At 38.9% G+C, this 23,149-nt stretch overlaps 1 pseudogene; it reads right to left on the bottom strand.

Moving 5' to 3' along the window:
* The window catches only part of LOC101681633, a 77,941-nt pseudogene extending 58,550 nt beyond the window's left edge, over window positions 1-19,391 (bottom strand).
* Window positions 19,392-23,149: the final 3,758 nt, after the last annotated feature.

The raw sequence follows: 23,149 nt of genomic DNA, 5'->3' as shown, positions 1-23,149 counted from the left end.
TTAAGTATCAATACCAAGCTTACTACAAAAGCTCGCAAATCAACCCTTATGGGCTGAATTTTACATCTGCCTCTGACAAAAGACAGTGATCTAAAGGCAGTCCCAAGTCCTTGGACTTAACCCCCAAAAGGTAATTTGTTATCCAACACTTCACATCCTTCAAACAACATCTGGTTTTTCCAAGGAGGATCTTCAGTCTAGCAATAGTAGAAAATACTTCCTTGACTTCCAAATTCAAGGAGACTAATATATAGAAATTCTGTTGCCCTTAATTTTTGCTAAATCTTACTGGCAGGAGACAAATTTCCGGGTCCCTGGAGGTCCTTATGAGAACTGAGGATGTCCCCATGTATGAAAGGGGCTCTGGGTCATAGAGAGGAAAGTAAGGAACAGAGAAAGGGAAGCACATGGAGACCTCATACCACTTGGGTGGGAGCGCTGACAGGCGGTAGCTGAAGGGGAGTTTGTGGTTATTGCCCTGTTAACAGGTCCCTCTGGAAATCCATCATTGGAGGAGAGTCCTGAAGTGAGGTGTGGGAATTGAAAAAAAAAAAAAAAGGAAAACAGGAAATGCACACCAACAAAAAAAGTAGACTTTTTAATGAAAAACATATCTGTAACATCTAACGTTTCAGCCACGAGAGATGTAAAATTCTTGGAAACATTTATTAGTGAGAAGAGCGAGCCATAGTTTAGGTTCTTTATAATGATCTCTTTCCCCTCTTCAAAGGGAAGAATAAAGGAAGAATGCATAGAATGAAAAATTTTATCCATAAATATGTAATATCATGTGAAATATATTTCAAAGCATGGTCCAGAATTCATGTCCTTGATACTTACAATGCTGCAATTAATTAGGCTAGCCTACGTGGGAAAAAATGAAAAATGAGAGAACAATGAAAGGAAACAGATGCCAAAGGATCCTGGAATGAGAACAAAGACAAGGAAATGAGACAATTGGCAGCCACAGAGCAGTAATCCATTGGCAAATTTCAAGGAGAAATTTACAGATGATAACTCAGGAATATTTACTCAACATTTATTTTGTTTAGGACTGTGCTAAATAAAGAGAAACTACCTAAATATACATCCAAATAGGTAAAAAGCTAAAGAACAAAATCAAGCCATTTGTCTTCACTGATGAATGTGTACATGAATTAAAAAAAAATAGTGGGTGGATTTGGTATAAGCATAGAGGAATTTAGAAATGACATAACCTTTTAGGGTTTTAATTGCATTTCAGAGAATATGATCATTCAGAGATTAAAGATACTCTTCCTTTCTTCCCTTTTCAGTCTGTGTCTCAAGAACAGGGGACCTTTGTTACACACTCTGGCATACTCAGCACACACATGGGGAACATCCTGTATGACTTAGATAAAATAACCTCCTGGCATCACAAGCCAGTCCTCTACAAAATGACACAAAGAATACTAAGTCACCTTACACATAGTCTTTGGGATCAATTGGTTATTAAAATGGTTATAAAAGAGTTTAAGCTTTGCATACATATTAAATAGCAATTACTGAACAACCTTAATTTCAGGTTCTTTTCTCCCATTTATATCTCACAAGTTTAAAGAAAAGTGGCAGAAAGTTTCCCCATATTGGAAGTGGTAGAGTGATTAGAGGAAATGAGTCATCAAGATAATTTATGATCTTTCCCATAACTAGCAATGCACAGAACATAGTAATCCTTTGTTATCCAGGCCACTCAGTGACCAAACTCCAGGACCTTGATGGAATATAATTAAAATAGGGTTTCTGTAGACTCAAGACTCTGCTTCATATCCCAAAATGGTTTTACCTCATTGCAGTATGCACATTTAATATTTACTGTTTTTTACTTTTCTCCTGCATGATCACATCAAGCTGGTCTTAGTAAGAAATTGCTTTTTAAATGAATAAAATAAGGTTCTTAGTTTCTAGGAACTTATAATCTATAGGAGAAAAAGAGCAGGCCCAAAGAACTGGACTAGACAAGAAAATAATGCTAAGGGTCACCAGAGAGATTGAAAGTTTCAGAAGAGAGGAAGTTAACTTAGATTCAAACCAGGGAATTTATTTTAGTTGTTTTGGGTTTTTTTGTTGTTCTTATTTTGTTTTAACATCCAAAGCTTCCAGATCCCTATGGAAAAATTTCCAGTGAGTTATGGTTTTTAAAACTCTACTTATTTTTTAGAATCTTCATATCCAGGGACCCAAAAGGATAATATTCTTCAACTCATTTCCAGGTGGGAGAATGTTCAATAACTTAAGAAATCTTAAGAGTTGGGTAGAGCCTTATATTTTTAAAAGTAGGTTTATATTTTCTACGTATTTGTAAAACTTCACTTTCCGAATGCATTTCTAGATACAACACATATTACCGTGAATATGCTCTCCCCCCCGAAATGTGGTTTAGCCTGTTTGGGTATTGAGGGGTGTCCTCCAGGCCCAGAGCAAGGCTGGCCTTTCACATCCTGTCTTCTTGTAAATACCCCAGCATAGAGGACTTATCCTTAACACCTCAGAAAATCGGGCAAGGTCTGGCCTTTTGTCTGACACATTATTTATCACACAGATGCAGCCCATTGACAATTCCAGAGACCACACATGGGAAAAGGAATTTCTAAAGTAACACATCAGCCTCCCTGGGAGCCACAGGAAACTCCATTCTATGTGAGAGTATTTGCTGAGTCAAACTCTGGTTTGGTGAAAATATTTTCTTGGGTGAATCCAATTCAACCCTTTAAAAACTCATCTGACTCACTCCGTAAAAAACACATATTAGACATTGCTAAGTCCTGGCTGTGCGAGCCTATTGCCTGCCTTCTGGACACCTTAGACCCACATATCTGCACATGCCTACATGCTAAGGTGTGCCACACACAGTTCTGTGTTACTTGAGGCCATCTCTCAATTGCTCTTTGGAACCCTAAATGCATTTTTTTCTAAAGGCTGGGTATTTACCAAATTATGTAAAACCATAAACATTAAAAATGCTTCCTTCCATTTCTGGACACTGAGCCCCAATTTTTGGTTGAGAAAGCATGTGCAATGATGCTACTGACCTACCGTCAGCTCGGCATATACTTCTTGCAGTTTCCTAGTGGTAATCACTACAACTTAATCACCTGTGAATAATAAATGGAATTTTAGGATCCCTGGCTAGATTCTGTGGAGTGACCTGATTGGGTGGAGGCTGGCAGCGCAGATGGTATAAGAATTCACCCAGGCAGAACAAAGGAAATAGAAGTTTATTGAATACACTGCAGGGGAGCACTGGGCAGGACAGCAAAGGAGAGAGTGTCTTTCAGGAGACGGTGCTGCGGTGGGCGGTTAGGAGGGACTAGCAGTTGGTAGGGGGAGGTGAGGAGGTATAGGAAGGTATGGAATTTTCCTTTCTTGGTCCCTGTGCCCGGTTGTAAGTAGCCCATTGGTCAGCTAGGGTTAATAGGTATTTTGAGGCGGGTCACCTAAGGAGCCTGTTTGCATTCAGCCTGGTGGTCACTGTGGGCCCTTTTACCTTACCTAGGTTTCCATTGTTCAGGCGTGTTGCCTAAAAGCAGCCTCTACACATCTTGTAACATATCTATTACAGTGGGCTGGAAGCAAGAATGGCCACTACAGGGAAGAATAAGTGGCAACGAGGAGTATGTGCTTCCCTAAGATGATATACTGAGTAACTGGGAAAGAGTAAGATGCACATAAATCTCATACAGGACAGAGATTCTCAAAGAATCAGTGTAATCACAATACTGTGCCTTTGTTTCTCCATCTCTCAGATGTTTATAATCTCTTCTATAAATGCTTTTCCAAAATCTGATTCTTTTAAGGGATACAGTTTGTGCTCCTAAGTGCTGCCCACATTTAGCACAACTTTTTAGAAAGATCTCTACTACACGTGGGCCTGATTTTTAAGTTGCATGTAAGTAAAAAAGAATTGTTAATTACCCAACGTGGTTAATAAACATAGAAACACTTAGACCTGATAATTCAGGTCTTAAATATAATGGTACATTAGTCAAATCAACAATCAATAATTATTTCCTTAATAAAGTGTGAAGAGGGACGGAGGAGGCAGAATTAATCTTTTTTAAACAGTCTCCTATGAGTTATGCATTTTGCACACAGTATCTTCCCATTTCATGACAAATGCTATTCTTAGCCCCATTTTGCTGATGAGAAGGAAAAGGAGAAACAAAAGAAATTCTAGCCTGAGGTCACAGAGCTAATAGTCAGCAGAGATGGAACTTGAATTTTGGTGGGTGGGTTGCAAAATCTAGGCTCTTTTTAAAACACTAAGATGCCTCCTTATAATCCCAGTTGAGTTGATGTTGCCCAAATGAAGAATGGTGAACCAAAAATATAAAATCAAGAGAAGGTGGGGGAGGTGAGAAAGTCCCTCTGTGATCCACATTTATCTTGTTTCTTCCTGGCAGCTCACATAACCATAGAGTCCCTGGTGATCCTAAGCATCTGAAGATGAATGCATGAGGTATGGAAAGTACTTGCATCGAAGAGTCAACTGGTCAACTAATCATTCCAACATGTAGTACAGAGCAGCCTCTGCTGAACTGTGTGCCCAGAGAAAATGAGATATAAAAGAAAGAAAGTACCACGGCTCTTTTTATTGGAGCAGAAACATAAAAGCAAAGGATAAGCCATACCACATATGAACATTCATTTGCAATTATTTCTCTTCTAACTTAATGTAGGGCCTTGGGTTATACAATAAACTAGCAGTTTGGGCAGTTCAAGGCATAATAACTTCCTCTCTTTTCATAGATCAGAGTTAGAGAATAACTCTCCCAAGTCGCATGTCCTGTAAGTCTCTACAATAAGCCTTTTGGTGCTGAACAGTCTGTATTTTTTTAGTCTTCTAAGTGACCTTCTAACACTTTCCTTCAAAACTTCTTGCTTGTGGTTTCCTAAATCTTCCACAGGTCTTTTGTTAGGAACTGCTTTCCTTTTTTATTTTTTTATTTTTTTTTTCATTTTTGCATCGTTTCCTCTGATTAATGGCAGCACTTAATTTACCAGTTGGGAATATTATTAAAGACAACATGCACATCGGGTATTTGAGATTGAAATGAATTTCCACAATGGTTATGTATCTGGATGAATGGAAAAAGTACAGTTAATAAATGATCTCTCTAAGCTATGGAACTGAAATACTATTCACCCTATCTCTAGACATCACTACAGCATTGCTTTTATCAGGGGAAAAAATGTATTCCCACCAGTTCTGTATGTATTAATTTATACAAGAAATACTAATGAGTGCCCACTAAAGGCCAGGTATAGTAGCTAAAATGCTAAGTGAACTATACCTTGAGCTTATGGAGCCTTCAACCTAGTGGTTCAGAGAGACAGTTCAACACATTAACACACATACAAAAAATAGGTGTGACTGCGAAGGTGCAAATGCTGGTGAATATACTGCAGGGGCATTAGCAACCTACATGATGAGGATAAACAGGAGTAAGCAGGTGAATGTAGTGATAAGGAAGAGAAAGTTCCCAGGCAGAGGGAACACATGTGAAAGATGAAGCAAGAGAACGCAAACTCAAAAAGTTCAGCAAACTGGAACTTGGGTGGAAAGAGGGTTAGTGACAGGGTGATTGCTGGCCAGATGGATACATGGGCTGAGCCTCGCAGGGTTCAAGAGTCACATGGAAGAGTTTAAATTTTGTCCCAGGGAAGAGAGAAGAGTAAAAGCAAGTCAATCACTTGATCATATATTCTTCTTAAGACACACTTGTCAAACTTGGGAAGGCGTAAATATCATCCAGAGAGCTTTTGGAAATACATTTTGTTAGTCCCTACTATAGAGACTATGAACAGTAGGCCTGGAGTGAGGCTTGAGAATTAGCATTTCTCATAAGCTTGTAGGTGATGCGGATACTTCTGGTGCAGAGATCATACTCTGAGCAGTACTGTTTTATAACATTCACTCTGGCTCCGTGCAGAATATGCTGGAAAGGACTGAGACTGAGAATGAAGAGCAGTCATGGAATTCAGCTTGTTACTCATTCGTTCACTCACTCAACAAATGTTTATTTTATTATTTTTCTATTATTCTATTATTTCATTTATATGCCAAATTCCTTTTTAAGTGCCAGGTGACATAGAAGTGAACAGAATCAACTCTTTTTCATAGAATTGGTACTCTACTCAAGGAAACAGACCCAAAGGAAAATCTAATAAATAAGTAAACTATATTAGTGGGGGTGAATGCTATGAAGAAAACTGAAACGGGATAAAGAGAATAGAGACTGGTTGTGGGAGTGGGATTTATTATTCTAAGTAGGGTAGTCAAAGAAGGTCTTCCAGAGTTTGAGTGAAGTGGGGAAGCAAGTCATGGAGAGATCACAGGAAATGTTTTTCAGGCAGCGGATTAGCATGTGCAAAGGGTCTAAATTGGAAGCAAGCTTAGTGTTCTGGGGGAGGAATAGTAAGAATGCCAGAAAGAGTCAAGAAAGGAGCGGAGGGTGTAAGAAGAGATCAGCCAGATACCAGAGGGAGGAAGCTTTGGTAACAATTTGGGATTTTATTCTGAGAGAATTTAGAGGTGCTTAAAGGTTGTGGGTGTACAGAGGTTGTTTCAAATGGTTTGAAGTGGTCACTGTGATGAACTAAGAGATGGTGAGACACATGAAATAGAGGGGCTGCTGGGCATGTGGAGGATGGGGTGGTAGATTTAGAGTGCCAGTCTCTCTGGTATGACTTTCTCCAGCTGCTCCAGGACAGACAGGTGAAGAGACAGTGCCAGGGATGAGATTGAGCATATTGCAAGACAGTTGATGTAACTTAAAAATGAGAAGCCACACTGATAAATAACCTGAGCTGATCTCACCACTGAGTATGACTTAATATGGTAACTGTGTGTTATAGATATACTTTTCTAGATGAGCATATTATTCAATGACCCTGATCTTCTAATTCACCAAGTGCCAAAGTGAGCCCTGAAATGTTTTTCTTAATTGACACATAATCCAAAAGTGATTTGTTTTTGGATTTAACTAAAGTTGTATTCTTGTTGACATTTGAGTATGAGGTCTCAATGTATTAAGCCCCACCCATCAAGCAAAACAATGAACATATCCCTGTGGGGTTGGACTGCAAAAAAAAAAAAAAAAAAAAAAAGATGGAAAGAATATGGTGTCCTCACTCTGTTCTCCTGCTTGGCTAATCCTTCAGTTTCCACTGCATTGAAAACGGACTGTGAACACCCTCAAAAGTTGAAGATCACTAAGCTTGCTTTTAAACAGCATCCAAACAGCAAAAGATAATAGTTTGGGTTTAAAAGAAAGCAGTATCCAATTCCAAAACAGCTGGAGAAATCAGTGGTCCTGGCCTCACATTGCCAAGAGGCCAGTGCCAAGAAGTGCTTGGTGACTTCAGAATAGACCCTGGAATCACACAGTCACATTGTGGCTTCTCTGTGGGGAAGCCATAGTGGTTCCTTCTCTAGATCTTGATTTTCTCATCTGTTAAGATAAAAGCAGTAATACCTACATTATAATGTGGTTACAAATAATTACATGTAAAAAGTCTGAAGCTCCCAGAGTGCCTGTTCATTTTAAAGCCGTATATGTGTTAGCCATTATTATTTTTTGTTATTTTAATTTTTATTTGTTACTTATTTGTTATTGCTTTTTATTTGTTATTTTTTTAAAGATTTTATTTATTTATTTGGCAGACAGAGATCACAAGTAGGCAGAGATCCAGGCAGAGAGAGAGAGAGGAGGAAGCAGGCTCCCTGCTGAGCAGAGAGCCCAATGTGGGGCTCGATCCCAGGACCCTGAGATCATGACCTGAGCCGAAGGCAGAGGCTTTAACCCACTGAGCCACCCAGGCACCCCATATTTGTTATTTTAATTAACAAAGAATTCAATTTAAAATTAGAATATAATTAATGAATATTTATAATAGAAATTTTGCACAACTTTATAGTAAGTATAGTAGAAGAAATCACTCATAATCCTAGCATCTAGAGATGATTTTGATGTATATCTTATAAGCCCCTTATAAGACAAATTAAGTTACATCAATAATACTTTAAAAAAAAAACCACTATTGTATCTAATCATGATAATGATGATGATTTGATAATGGTTTTATAATAAGGAGAGATTTGGTATTATATCCAAGCTTTTGCCCATAATGGATAGTCCTTGCACATCCAACTGATTTCTTTCCTTATTTATTCCTACTCCATTAGAAATTCCTAACTCACAATTATAGGCTATTAAGTATGTCACTAAGTGTTTGATTCTTTTTCAGAGAATTCTAAATATTTAAATGAAACAGTGACCCAGAAACTGTGGAGCCAAAAGAACAGTCCATTATCAAAGTAATAAGAGCTTGTTAGATGAAAAGGGCATCAGCATTGTTGAGAAGCTCAGTGGTGACTCTCCCCAGGACATATAGTAGGAGATACTGTTAGATAACTGGGCATATTGATGGGAAAGTGGTTAAGAGGATTCTAAAATAATAGAGGTCAGGTGGAGACTCTTAAAAAAAAGTAAGTGCAAGTACTGCAGTAAAAGGCAAGGGTGGAGGGGGCTATCAAGATAGATAGTAGAACTTAGTATCGCTCTCAGCAAGATGAATGGGAAGACAAGGATATTAATCACTACAATAAAAGAAAATGAAGGATAGATAGGATTACATAGCCTAAAGGCAGCTGTCTAATAGAAAGTCAAGGTCCCTTTCCTAGTTTTAGGAACTGAGCCCATATTTAGGCTCATAGTTCACGGACCATAGGAGAAAGTAGGTCCCCAAAAGGAAGGACTATACAACGTCATAATAAATACATAGAGTAATAATTTCTCCTGACACTTCCCCAAGTAGGTCATTTACTCTATAACTGTATTCTAGGGAAAGAAGAATACTCAGATATTTTAAAGTCTGTTGTCACAGTGTCTAAGTTGACATTAGTACTGAAAAGCATAAAGCATCAAGATGATAAGTTGTTTACTTTGAGCTCCATCTACCCTGGAACTGGCAGTGGTTCATCTTGGCTGGAAATGGCACATGTTTGAGTCAGAGTTTGTCTCTCCAATTCATAGGGCCTTGGCCAGCACCACTATTCAGACTTACAGAGTGTTTGATCTACTGATATTGTAGGCAGGCTGAGTAATATTCCATTGTGTATCCATGTCTTCTTTATCCATTCATCTATTGATGGACATCTGGGCCCTTTCCATAGTTTGGCTGTTGTGGGCATAGATACTATAAACATTGGAGTGCAGGTGCCCCTTCAGATCACTGCATTTGTATCTTTCGGGTAAGTACTCAGTAATGCAATTGCTGGGTCATAGTGTAGCTCTATTTTTAACTTTTTGAGGAACCTTCCATACTATTTTCCAGAATGGCAGTAGCAGCTTGCATTCCCACCAACAGAGTAAGAAGGTTCCCCTTTCTCCACATCCTCACCATTATCTGTCTTTTCCTGACTTGTTAATTTAAGCCATTCTGACAAGTGTGAGGTGGTATCTCCCTGTGGTTTTGATTTGCATTTCCCTGATGCTGTGTGATGTAGATTATTTTTTCATGTGTCTGTTAGCCATTTGTATGTCTTCTTTGGAAAAATATCTGTTCATACCTTCTGCCCATTTCTTGACTGGATTCTTTGTTCTTTGGGTGTGGATTTTGATAAGTTCTTTATAGATTTTAGATACTAGTCCTTTATTGGATAAGAAATTTACAAAGATCTTCTTCCATTCTATAGGTTGTCTTTTGATTTTGTTGACTGTTTTGCTGTAAAAAAGTTTTTTATCTGGATGAAGTCCCAATAACTCATTTTTGCCTTTGGAGATGTGTCTAGCAAGAAGCTCCTGTCGCTGAGGTCAAAGAGGTTGCTACCTGTATTCTCCTCTAGGATTTTGATGGATTCCTATCTCACATTTAGGTCATTCAACCATTTTGAGTCTATTTTTGAGTATGTTGTAAGAAAATGGTCCAGTTTCATCCGTCTGCATGTGGCTGTCCAGTTTTCCCACCATTTGTTGACTTTTTTCATTGGATATTCTTTCCTGCTTTGTCAAAGATTAGTTTACCATGGAGTTGAGGGTCCATTTCTGGGTTCTCTATTCTGTTCCATTGATCTATGTGTCTGTTTTTGTGCCAGTACCATACTGTCTTGATGATCACAGCTTTGAAATAGAGCTTGAAATCAAGCATTGTAATGCCACCAGTTTTGGTTTTCTTTTTCAACATCCCTTTAGCTATTTGGGGTATTTTCTGGTTCTATACAAATTTTAGGATTATTTGTTCCAGCTCTGTGAAAAAAGTTGATGGTATTTTGATAGGAATTGCATTGAATGTGTAGATTGCTCTAGGTAAAATAGATATTTTCACAGTGTTTGTTCTTCCAATCCATGAGCATGAAATGTTTCTCCATTTCTTTATGCCTTCCTCAATTTCTTTCATGAGTGTTCTGTAGTTTTCTGAGTACCAATCCTTTGCCTCTTTGGTTAGGTTTATTCCTTGGTATCTTAAGTTTTGGGTGAGACTGTCAATAACTGTTACTATTTTCAAAAGCTTTCTTTGTTTTTTAGAGAAATTTCAAAAGGTGTTACTACTCTAATACATACAGCATTTCTACAATGTTATAATTATACTGTTTGATAATCTTACTCTCTAAGCAAGTTTTTCATAAAAACATTTCTATTGCCTTGGCAGTACAGACTGTTTGGGTAATCACTCTAAAATAAAATCTTGCAAATGAATTTGGAAAGTTATTAGGAAATCATGCCAAATATGATTGTTTCCTTGCATATTTCTTCCTACCAACAAACCAACCAACCAAAATTCTAATCTTTTTCTTTCCGTCTATACTCACCTCTAGATATGGCCCGTCCATTACTATAGACCTCTGCATCAGGTTCACTAAAATGGCCAGATATCTTAGAACTGAATAAGTGTGTTAATTTACTTATTGATTACCGGCCCAAAAAATTCAATAAATATTTTACATACCTTGCCAACATTTCAAAATTGGGAAGTTTCACATAAAAATCCATATCTGTGCTCTTTCTTAAACTCAGTCTGCATTTCCATGTAGAATCAATATACTAGGGCTGAAGAGCTGTCAGACACTTTAGAAGGGTCTTGCACTCTCCAGATTGACACATTCTACTCCACCTTACTTTTATTTTTACCTACATGGCCCAGGGCCTTTCAGTTTGTATCTTTCACCTAGCTATTTCCTCATAAAGTTGTTTTTCTAAGCCTAGCATATTTCAATTTACATTTTCAGATCTTGAGTAAATTGGCAGAGAGGGGGAAGGGAGAAGTTTGAAGATCACTTCTGTTGTCTTTTTAGTAGAGAACGTACTGTAAACATTATGTTTGCCTTTCCAAAAAATTGATCACTGGGGAATATTTATTCTTACTTCTTATTTCCAGAATATAGTATACACTGAATAAATGTATATTGAATGAATAAATGAAGATCAGTTGTTCAAGATACCTTAGTGGATAAACTGCTCAGTTCCCAGTCCTCTTTTTATCTACTTAAAAATATGTATTTATTGGGGCGCCTGGGTGGCTCAGTGGGTTAAGCCGCTGCCTTCGGCTCAGGTCATGATCTCAGGGTCCTGGGATCAAGTCCCGCATTGGGCTCTCTGCTCAGCAGGGAGCCTGCTTCCTCCTCTCTCTGCCTGCCTCTCTGCCTACTTGTGATCTCTCTCTGTAAAATAAATAAATAAAATCTTTAAATAAATAAATAAATAAATAAATAGATATATGTATTTATTTGAGAGAGGGTGAGCAGGAGGTGTGGGGCAGAGGGAGAAACAGACTTCCTGCTGAGCAAGGAGTCCAGTGTGGGACTCAGTCTCAGGACCCTGGGATTATAACTTCAGCCAAAGGCAGACTCTTAACTGACTGAGCCCACCAGGTACCCCATTTCCCAGTTCTCTTAAGCCCATGTTTTCTCTTTTTGTACTGAAAACCACTCCCACCAACAACACCAATGATTAAAGTCACTAGAAAAATATGCCACATGTCCCAGGTGTGGTGAAGGCTAAGTTGCTATAACAAAGAGGCTCCAATATATAGTGGTTCAAAGAACATACAAGTTTATTTCTCTTGCACATAAGAGGTACTAAGGTAAGAAGGCCACTCTGTTCCATTCAGTCGTTTAGGGAATCAGAGCAATTCTTAATGTTCTATCAGACCATATTCAGGCTCTTCTATATCCTGGCATGGAAGTAAGGGAAAAGAGAACACAGACTCAGTACTTTAAGATCCATACTTGTCATTGGAATCACATAGGAGTTGAGGAAATATGGAACCTGGCTATGTGGCCAGGTACCCAGCAATAACCAACTCTATCCCTATGCGAGAAAGGGAGAATGGACTCTGATGGATCTCTGGTAATGATGGTTCCATGAGATGTATTATCTAAAGTGAAGACCAAATGAAACAATAGTCAGTGTTTTTCAAGATGATTTTCTGGCTCATTAGAGGAAGATCTTTCAGGAACGAGGGCTCCGTGTTTGTGCAGAAGTGTGATGAAGAGAATGGGTAACCTGTGGTAAAAACGCTCAACCCCTTCAGCCTGATACCACGCGAAGGGCTTGTGTTTCTTGGTGACTGTCAGTTTATGGTACACTTTCAGATTCCTTTTGTAGTTTATCAGCAGTTTATGTTTTGGCGCTGTTGATATGTGGAGCTGGATGACTGTTGTAGGACTTGTCCTACAACATGTTTAGCAGCATCCTTAACCTCTACTTTCTAGATGACAGCATGCCCTCTAACCCCCACCTCCACTCTGGTAGCGAAAGATGTCTCCACACATCGCCAAATGTCTCCTGAAGACAAAATTGTCACCAGTTGAGAACCCTGGTGTAACTACACACAAACTGCAGGAGATATGGCTGTTTTGATAAAACATACTTTTCAATTAACCTCTTCCTGTGGATGCATGATTATCATCTACACTTCTGTCCAGTTAGTATTTAAACAGTTTCACCACTTCAAGGATTGTATTTTGAAAGTGATTTCTGTTAACATCAATAGTTCTTTCCATACGTTATATTTGATCATGCTGCTTCAAATGGTTTTAGTCATGGTTTAGGATTCATGCTTTACATCAAGGTTTAGATTTTTAAGCTAAGTAAAAAGAATTTGAAAATGGCTCAGTTGTGGCAAAAATAAGATGTTTATGCAAGAATGTTAATTACATAGGATCATGAGATTATAAAGGGTTGGCAGCAGCTATTTGTGAGGAAAGTTTATCTGTACTGGGTTCTTTGAATGGATTTCCACCTCAAGCTCAGAATTTGCCTAATCCTGCTCAAATCATTATTTATCTCTGACAAGATCAAAAATTTCCTAAAGAAAGGGTTAGAAATTTTCTTCTACTTAATCTTTCTGCTTTTGGATCTAGACAAGTATTTGATTGTCAAAACACTAAGCTAGGAAGAGCTAGGTATTCTGGAGAATATCTGCACCTCCTTTTGAAGGGTTGTTAGTAGGGGAGCAGGTGAGTAGTAGAAGCCTTAACACTGGGATTGTTCTCCTCCCCTTCCCAATTTTTCTGAAGGATTTTAAGGTAGAAAAGAAATCTCCACCTAGTACTGAATAATATCCCTTGTCATTCAGGCTGACTACAATGCCTACCTTACCTATCTCACAAGGAAATTTCCCACACCCTCAGACTTTAATGCCTGCTTAGCCCTGTTTTACATCTCCTGAAAAACTTCCCTAGTAACCATAGCTTATTGGATCAGGAGTGGACATATGGCCCAAGAACATCAATTTCTGACAGTAACTGTTGACATTGTCTAATCCTAAAAGGTGAGCTAGATCAATCTTTTTGAGGATTTAATCTAGGAAATCTACAGTGAAAGTTGAGTGAATAAACCACATAGAGAAATGGGCTGTGAAACAGAGTCAGGATCCTAAGACAGAAACTATAAGGCATAAGGCCAAACTAGCATTATGAACAAGAAAATCATCTATGAGTATATAGAAACTAAAATTTAGAACAAACATATTCAGAATTGAGGAAAGGAATAACTTACTTGTTGATTTCCTGGGAAGGAAAAAACTACTTTTGAATTTCCTCCTCTCCTTTCACTACAATTATTGTAAGGACTCCAGTTGAAAGTAATACTGTGTAATGGTTAAGTATGTGGAGTGTGGAGTCAGGCAGCCTGGGTTCACATGGTAGCTTTACTATGCAATAGCTGAGCGTTCATAGTTATACATATTGCAAAACTTTCTGTGCTGTAGTTTTCTTCTCCTCAGAACCTAGAGAGACTAAAGCTGAAAGGAATCCTTCGAAAGAATTGTCATCTTAATAGTGGGTGAGTCTCTGTATATGCTCACCTTCCTTGGTTCCAAGCCCTCAGCATTGTCGTGTGCCTGCTATTTCCCCACTACTTTTCCAGTTCCTGAGTATGTTAAAAAACAAAACCAAAACAATCAAATAAAAAAAAAACCCAACCCATTGTCAGTTAGTCACTAGCTGAGGATGTTCTACCCTCTGGGGAGACTTTGGGGCAAGACATCACTTTTTTAGGGTATTAAATAAATGCTCAAAACCTCCCAGGTGCCTAGACGATACAGTTCCACTTTTTCCAGCCTTAGCTCTTAATTCTTTTTTTCTGAGATTATCACTCCAGTCTAACAGATTTATTGATTTCAGATATGTGTCTCGCATACAAGTTTCTCAGTTCTGCTCATTATATATTCTTTACCAGATTTCCCTATATTTCCCTCCTCTTGGTCTCTTCTGAACCGTCTCCTCCCACAAGGTCTTCCATGAACCCTTCCCTGATCAACCCACCCCTAACAAAGATTGCTTGGCCTTGGGCTTCTATCTTCACCCATTAGAGTCCCGTTTTAGTAAGAATCTTGCTAAATCAGTTTAGCCAAAATCCCCTACCATACTATTTGATCACACTCCATACCTGACCAAATTCCTCACCCACCCCAGCCTCCCTTGGTATTATCTGATCACCTTGGTCTGCCTTCAGCAAGAATCCTGTTAGGTCAGGTTAGGGGGAAAAAAAAAATCATCTCACCCTCTGATTAATTTCCATGTATCAACTCCCCTCTACTCCTTGGCTATAAATCCCCACCTTTCCTTGTTGTATTTGGAATTAAGCCTGATCTCTCTCTCCCCTACTGCAAAAGCCCACTGCAGTAATCCCTACAGCTATGGCAATAGCCCTGAATAAAGTCTGTCTTATAATTTTAACAGGTGTCATGATAACTTTTTCTTTAACACCCACATTGGCCTTGACTTCTCTAGTCTCACTGTGTATTACAGCTCATTTCAGCCACTATAAGCTATTTGTGGTGTTATTTCTGTGCCTCAGAAATAGATTTCCATGGTGGCATGTATGTGCCAAATTATTCCATGTTGTCCAGTATAGTGCCTCAAACACTAAAAGCGTTGAATAAATACCTTTCAGTTCTTCTGGGCATGAGCATAATTGTCAATTTACCACACGACTGGACAGTGCAGTGGCTGAATACTTCCCGAGAAACCTACCCAGAAGCTTTGTCAGCGTCTTGTGGGACTAGGAGAAGATGACCTCAACCTCCTCATTGCAGGTTCGATTGTCTGAAAAGCAGATTCAAGGACGGAAATGAATATGTGGGGTGAGGGGAGTTGTCAAGCAGTCTTCATGGGATCAATGACTATAGAAGGGGAGGGAAGGAAGCCAGATGGAACAAAGAGAGAAACAGGGCTGCAGAGAAGTTACAAGGCCTGGACAGACCCCATGGGGGGACATTAATGCCAGGATAACCCTTTAGAGACTTCCCAAATGGGAGCAAGGAGATGGGTTTGAGATACCCACTCTTACCTCCTTAGCCACTTTTTAGCTGTGGAGTGCCCTTGACAGGGGCCACTCTCTTCAGCTGCAGCAATTCCCAAAGAGAGCTTACAACTGAGCTGTTTGCTGACAGCAGTCCCAGCAGTTGCATATGTTCTTCAGTCCTGAGAGGGAATCTGGAAGACACAGCATGGGGTCCTAAACAGACTTCTGCAAAGACATAGGATATAGAGGCTAGAAAGTACCAGTCTAGCCCTGATCAGATAAGGTCCATATCTGTGTCAGCCACTTGCTTTGGACTCCTCAGTAGGTTTTCTCTTGCCCATGTAACAAACTCTTCTGCCTAGCTTCCAAGACCCACATGGCCCTTTATTTCACTCTTCACAACCTCTAGAACACCAGAACTACTTGCTCTTGGCTTATGTTTCTACCTCTGACAGTCCAAGCTATGTCCATCCTTTAAGCCAATTTTCTTCTTGCCTCGTCTTTCACTAATCCCCCACCCCAGCCTTGTCTACCAGTTCTTTCTGCAGCAGGCATAGATTTTTCCATCTGCTCCATTCACATGGGCTCTTTTTTTTTTTTTTAAAGATTTTATTTATTTATTTGACAGACAGAGATCACAAGTAGGCAGAGAGAGAGAGAGAGGAGGACCCTTCAGCTCGGGTCGTGATCCCAGGGTCCTGGGATGGAGCCCCGCATTGGGCTCTCTGCTCAGCGGGGAGCCTGCTTCCTCCTCTCTCTCTGCCTGCCTCTCTGCCTAGTTGTGATTTCTCTCTGTCAAATAAATAAAATATTAAAAAAAAATGTTCACGAACGGGGCCCCACTTAATTCTCCTTGTACACGGGTGCCCCTGCTTCAGAAGTTATAATGCACAGCTCAGTAGAAAAAAGATGAAAAAAAAAAAAAACAAAGGATGAGGCCTTTGCTCAGATGTTCTCATTTACAGTATACTTCAGGACAGGAAATAAAGACTTCCTGCCAATTCAAATGACATTATTTTTGTGGAAGCTTATCCAAGGCATGTAAAAGACATGGGCACAAAATAAATTAATCACATGTAGTGTGAATTGGTTAAGACTGAGTTCAAGTAAGTCAGAAATTTTTGAAGAGTCAACAGAATTTCAAAATTCACAGTCATTTCCTGAAAGTACAGTCTGGTAAAATTGGCTTATCACCTCACTTTTAATGCACATATGTGATTTCCTGCTTACAGCATTTCCCAAAGGGATGAGAAAAAAATATTTTACAACTAGGGAAGTTTTATAAGAGGGATTATCTATAGTTCCTGAATAAGAAGCCTTCTCCCTCTCCAGGCACACCTGCAGCTCCTAATAACCGACTTACGCAATTTTCCTCTCTACTTGAATCAAAATTGGCAATAAATGTTGTATATGTCTCACAGAGTGAATGTTTAAATCTTGTATTTACTGGTTCATGAAACTGGTTCCCTCTAGTTTACCAGCATGGAGGGGTGAGTTTGCAGGGAGCAATTAGGGATAAGATAGCCAAAGAAACACAAAGTCAGTTGAAAAAAGAAATCTGTGTGTCTGGCTCTCTCTATGAATTATGACTATTCAAGGGGGAAAAAAATCTGAACCTTTGCCAAAAGACTGGCGTGTAAAGGGACAGCTGGAGTTTTCTGTTAGGGGTTACAATGAATTACTTGTTCCATAAGGGAAAAGGGGGATCACTTACCACAGCAACTCACACATTGCATGAGACACTGGCACATCTCTACCTCGTGAAGCATTTTCTTCAAAGGAAAAGAGCCAGATATTTCAGGAAGGTCATTGAAGATCTTTGGGTACAGACGTGCTGACCTTCCTGGTGGAGATATGTAGCCTTTGTGGTGTGTGGACTCGGTCTCTGTAGATGCCTTCGTTGTACTATAACTTTTATACAGGATGTATTGTTTAAACTGCCAGCCCTAATTCCAATGCCCTTAGAGACTCAGGAAATTCTAACCAAATAATATAAAACCCCATTGTATTTTTCTTTGGTTGAGATGCAAATAACATTTTGAATAAGAATGTTAACAAATACATAAACATGGCACTAAGTTGGAACTTCCATTGGGACTCTAAATTTAAATGTCTTAAACATTTAAATACAAATGAAAAAGAGAATGATAACCATATTTAAAAGTCTCTTAAGAATCAAAGACTCTGCTACTGCTGTCCTTGAGTCTGTACTCATAGTAGGTCTATCTGTGCACTTATCAGCCCATAGTAGGTCTATCTGTGCACTTATCAGCGCTAGCCAGTCTGGGTTAAACTCTGAATGACCCTCTCCACCAGAGTCAACGCAGACATGCGGAAGAAGTTACATCTTTTCCTAACCCTAACATGAACCCTAGATTCATGTTATTTTTATTTATTTATTTTTAGATATTTTTAGATATTTGAGATACAACTTTATTCTGATTCTAAACACAAGGGAATGGGAATGGAAGTGACAAATGACATTTCACCACTGGATATTGTGATGTGGCTCTAGCAGTCTTCTATCTGAAACTCAGGAAGGAAACAACTGCATTCCAAAACAGCTAAATATGCAGGTCCAAAAAAAATGAAGGTACTTTTTAAACTGCCACATTCACTCTGAATCCCATTCATCTCCTTCATCTCCATTCATCTCCATGTGCAACCCCAAGGTGAAGCACATGTAGTGCTCGGCTCTCTAATAAAGCGGCAAACACCCTGCACCACTGATATCACGGACTCTGGCCTAGAAAACCAGACTTCCGCCTTTTTTTTTTTTTAAGATTTTATTTATTTATTTGACAGATAGCAATCACAAGTAAACAGAGAGGCAGGCAGAGAGAGAGGAGGAAGCAGGCTCCCCGCTTAGCAGAGAGCCTGACGCGGGGCTCGATCCTGGGACCCTGGGATCAGGGCAGACCCTGAGCCCAAGGCAGAGGCTTTAACCCACTGAGCCACCCAGGCACCAAAAACCAGACTTCTGATGCTGGGCTGCAGGTGCATCCAGGAGAGCCGTTGTCTGAGCAAGTTCTAGATCATGCTCATGCTGGGCTGCTGAAATTGGCTCCGTGACAACCTCTGGTGGGGCATGAGCAGGCATGGAGACCACCTCCAAGTTAGGGTCTCCAATTAATTTTCTAACAAGCCACAGGAGGGACTTTTCAAAGTTGTAGTTACTTTCGGCAGAATGTTACAGTACTAATAGTTCTTCTTTCAGTGGAAGATAATAGACTTCACCTTAACTTTCCTGTCCTTCGTGTCCACTTTGTTGCCACACAGCAGTATGGGAATGTTTTCCCATACTTGTACCAGATCTCTATGCCAGCTGGGCACCTTCTCACAAGTAACCCTTGATGTTACATCAGACATTATAATGGCACCCTGGGCTTGGATGTAATAGCCAACTCTCAGCCCACCAAATTTCTCCATACATTGAACTCCATAAGTCTTCTGTTGGTATGGAACACAAGGGGATGGACCTCAACACCCAAGGTGCCTACATACTTACACTCAGATTCACCAGTCAGATGACATTTCAGAAACGTAGTTTTTTTAGTACCACCTTTGCCAACCAGTACAAGTTTTGAGCTGGACTTGAGGTTCTCCTTGGGTAGCCATCATGCTGTTGCTTCCAAAAGCATCTCTGGCCCATCTGTCTGAGGCTCCTAACCCTAGATTTAAACAAATAAACAAAAACCTTTTTAAAGGCTGATTGGGTGATCTGTTTTACTGTATGCAGTTGGGGTTCATTTCCTAGATTTCCAAAATTAGTGGAAAAGTCAGATTCCATCTTGCTGGTTAAACAGATCAAGACAGATTAATTTACAATTATCTCATATTATATTGTCCATAGAAAGATATATGTTTAAGTACATACTTATAATGCCTATGGAGAAGAAAAATAGGAATTGGTGCATTTAAACCAACCTTGAAGTATTTGGAGGTGTCTCAAGCAAAGAGGATCAGGGGATCAGGATTCACAGTAATGGCCTTATGGAAGGCAGCTAGGTAGAGCTCCACTTGGTTTCCTGAAGAGTGGAGCATACACTAACACTTGAGTTTTTTTGGACCATGGCCTCAGCAATGAAGCCATATTCATGGCCCAGGAGTTGTTCCAATTCAAGGGCGACTCCGAACTGTAGAAGCAGAAAACAGGCCACTCACTTGCCATTAGAAAATTCCTCACATATGTTTTAGTCCTTTAGCATTTGTGGTAAGATTTCAACAGAAAGAATGTGAATAGTATTTTCCAAAAGGGTTCTAGTTGCCTGAAGGATTTCCTATCATTTAAAAATGTCTGTTGGCAGATATACTGAATAAAAATAATTTCTTCTCACCAGTATTTTACAAACTTGTGTTCATAGGACACAAAGGAAAGGAAAGAATCTCAAGCAGACTCCCCACTGAGTGTGGAGCTGGGCCATGGGGCTCAATCTCATGACCCTAAGTTCCTGAACTGAAATCAAGAGTCAGATGCGTAATTGATTGAGCCACCGAGGTGTGCCTCACATATATCATTTGTAAATATCTTCTCCCATTCAGTAGGTTGCTGTGCTGTTTTGTTGATGGTCTCCTCCAGTCTATAAAAGCTTTGTATTTTGGTATAATCCAAAAGTTTATTTTTACTTTTTGTTTCCCTTGCCTGAGGAGACACTTCTAAAAAAAAAAAAAAAAAAAGTTTTTATGAGTAATCTATTTAAATATCATAGAAAAAAAAGGGGGGGAAGTCCTTAGTATGAGACTAAAGAACTACAGCGCCTAATTTTTAAAAAATGTCCTAAAATACACATAACATAAAAGTTACCATCTTGGGGCACCTGGGTGGCTCAGTGGGTTAAAGCCTCTGCCTTCGGCTTGGGTCATGGTCCAAGGATCTTGGGATTGAGCCCCACATCTAGCTCTCTTCTAGGCAGGGAGCCTGCTTCCTGCCACCCTCCTCCCCACCTGCCTGCCTCTCTGCCTACTTGTAATCTCTGTCTGTCAAATAAATAATTTGGGGAAAAAAAAAAAGTTACCATCTTAACAATTTTTAAGTATGTAGTTCAGTAGTGTTAAGCATATTTTACATTGTTGTTCAACCAACCTCTAGAACTTATTCGTCTTAGAAAACTGAAACTCTGTACTCATTAAACAACTCCCCACTTCCCCCTCCTCCAAGTCCCCGAGAAGCACCATTCTATTCTGTTTCTATGAATTTGACTATAAATATTGCCATAAATGTGGAATCCCACAGTACTTATCTCTTTGTGACTGGCTTATTTCATGTAGCATGATGTCCTCAAGGTGCATCCATATTGTAACATGTGTCAGAATCTCTTTCCTTTTTAAGGTTAAGTGATATTCTGTTATGTATACATAACACATTTTGTTTATCCATCAATCTGTTGATGGACGTTTGGATTGCTTCCACTTTTTGACTATTGTGAATAATACTTTTATGAACGTGAGTGTGCAAATATCTGTTTGAGTCCCTACTTTCAATTCTTTGGGGCATATATACTGAAGTGGGATTGCTGGATCATCTGTTAATTTTATTTCTACCTTTTTGAGGAACTGTCATACTGCTTTACGTATCAGCTGTACCATTTTACATCCCCATCAACAGCATGCAAAAGTTCCAATTTTTTCATATCCTCACCTACAGTTTCTGTCTTGTTTTCTTTTCCTGGTAGTAACCATCCTGATCGGTGAGGTGATTATTTTGTTGTGGTTTTAATTTGCATTTCCCTGGTGATTAGTGATATTGAACATCTTTTCATATGCTTGTTGACCATTTGTGTAATATCTGTGAGAAATGCCTAATCAAGTCTTTTGCCCATTTTCTTAGGTTCATTTATTGTTTGTTGGGTTATAGAAGCTCTTTATATATTCCAAATATTAATCCCCCATCAGATATATGGTTTACAAGTATTTATTCCTGTTCTATAGGTTGCCTTTTTCCTTCTCTTGAATGTGTCCTTTGATGTATAGTTTTTTATTCTGATGTAGTCCAATTTATCTGTTTTTATGTTTGTTGCCTACAACCACAGTCATTTGAGATTTGTACATTGTATAGGATTAATCAAAATTTATGTCCGAAGCTGAATTTAATGCTGTTTCCACTTGATGGTGGTTTCTAGCAGTTTTTCAGGTTTTAAATCTTGATGGACAAGATGATGCCTTCATTCTTTCAAAGGGCCAATTGAGTTGATGAAAATAGATAGATTGGGGTATTTTGAGAAAACAGCATTTTTTTGTCTAGCCATATTTATGCTACTCATTTTTTCCAGTGAAAGACTAAAAGGGATTTTTAATTACCGTATATTTTAGCTCTCCAAAGCATAGTAAAAAGGGGAAGTTATATTTTTAACATATAATGAGAAATCTATGCATTCAAACCCAACATAGAAAAGCAAGAGACATTGTTCCTCTCAGCAACTACAAGTAACACAACCTGCCTTTCTCCAAAACCCAAATCTTTGACCTACATTGAGACAAACAGGAGTTTCTTTGTATAGTCTTAGAAGCCTTGAAGGCTGACGAGCTAACTCTGGGGGATAAAATATTAAAGAAGTTCTCTGTGTTAAGAGAGTTGCTGTTCAACATTTGTGCAAGAGTTATTTACCCCCCTTTAGTGAAAGTTCTACCATAGGATTGTATAGTTTCCTAGTGGAAAATATAGTTGCAAAATATCAATAAGGGTTATATGAATTTATGGGAAAATGAAAAAAAGAGGAACAAGAAAATACAAACAGTTGTTATTTTTTTCCAAATCACTACCGTTAAAATTTCCACCTGCTTTCCCCCTCCATTTTATTGTGACACATGCTGTGATAATAGATCTACAGTGTGGAACATTTCTTGCTTTTCTATGTGAATCTGTATTTAAGCATTAAGAAGTAGTTTATTTTCCTTTTTGCATGATAATTCAACAGCCACTAAAATGTATAAAGTTTAGGATCCACGGCTATCTGCATTATTCTCTACCTTTTGCAGCAAACGGATTCTTAGAGGTGAAATCTGAATTTGATCTCTGCAGAACATTCAGGACCTCAAGGATATCTCAGACTTTGCTTTCATTTGCTACTTTTGACTCTCAGTTTTCTGGGAGACAGTGTATTCCTGATAAACATGGATAAGTTTTTGTTCTCGTGTACGTGAGATTTACAAGGACCCATAAGTAATGACTTATGTCATTTTCTTGAGATGAGCATCTGGCTGGATGATGCCTCTAAGATTCTTCCTGTGTATATTTTACTATCTCTGGAAAGGCAACTTGGATTTACTATATTCAAAGGAATATTTCTTTTCTCTTTCATTTTTTATCTTTTTGGGTTTTTTTTATATTAATATTGTTTTTACTTTTTGTATGGGAAGGTAAAGAAATTTATGCACAA

The sequence above is a fragment of the Mustela putorius genome, unplaced genomic scaffold (assembly GCF_011764305.1).
Source record: "Mustela putorius furo isolate JIRA1106 unplaced genomic scaffold, ASM1176430v1.1 tig00537350_pilon_pilon_pilon, whole genome shotgun sequence".
NCBI classification, from domain to species: domain Eukaryota; kingdom Metazoa; phylum Chordata; class Mammalia; order Carnivora; family Mustelidae; genus Mustela; species Mustela putorius.
This window is presented reverse-complemented; position numbering and strand designations above follow the sequence as displayed.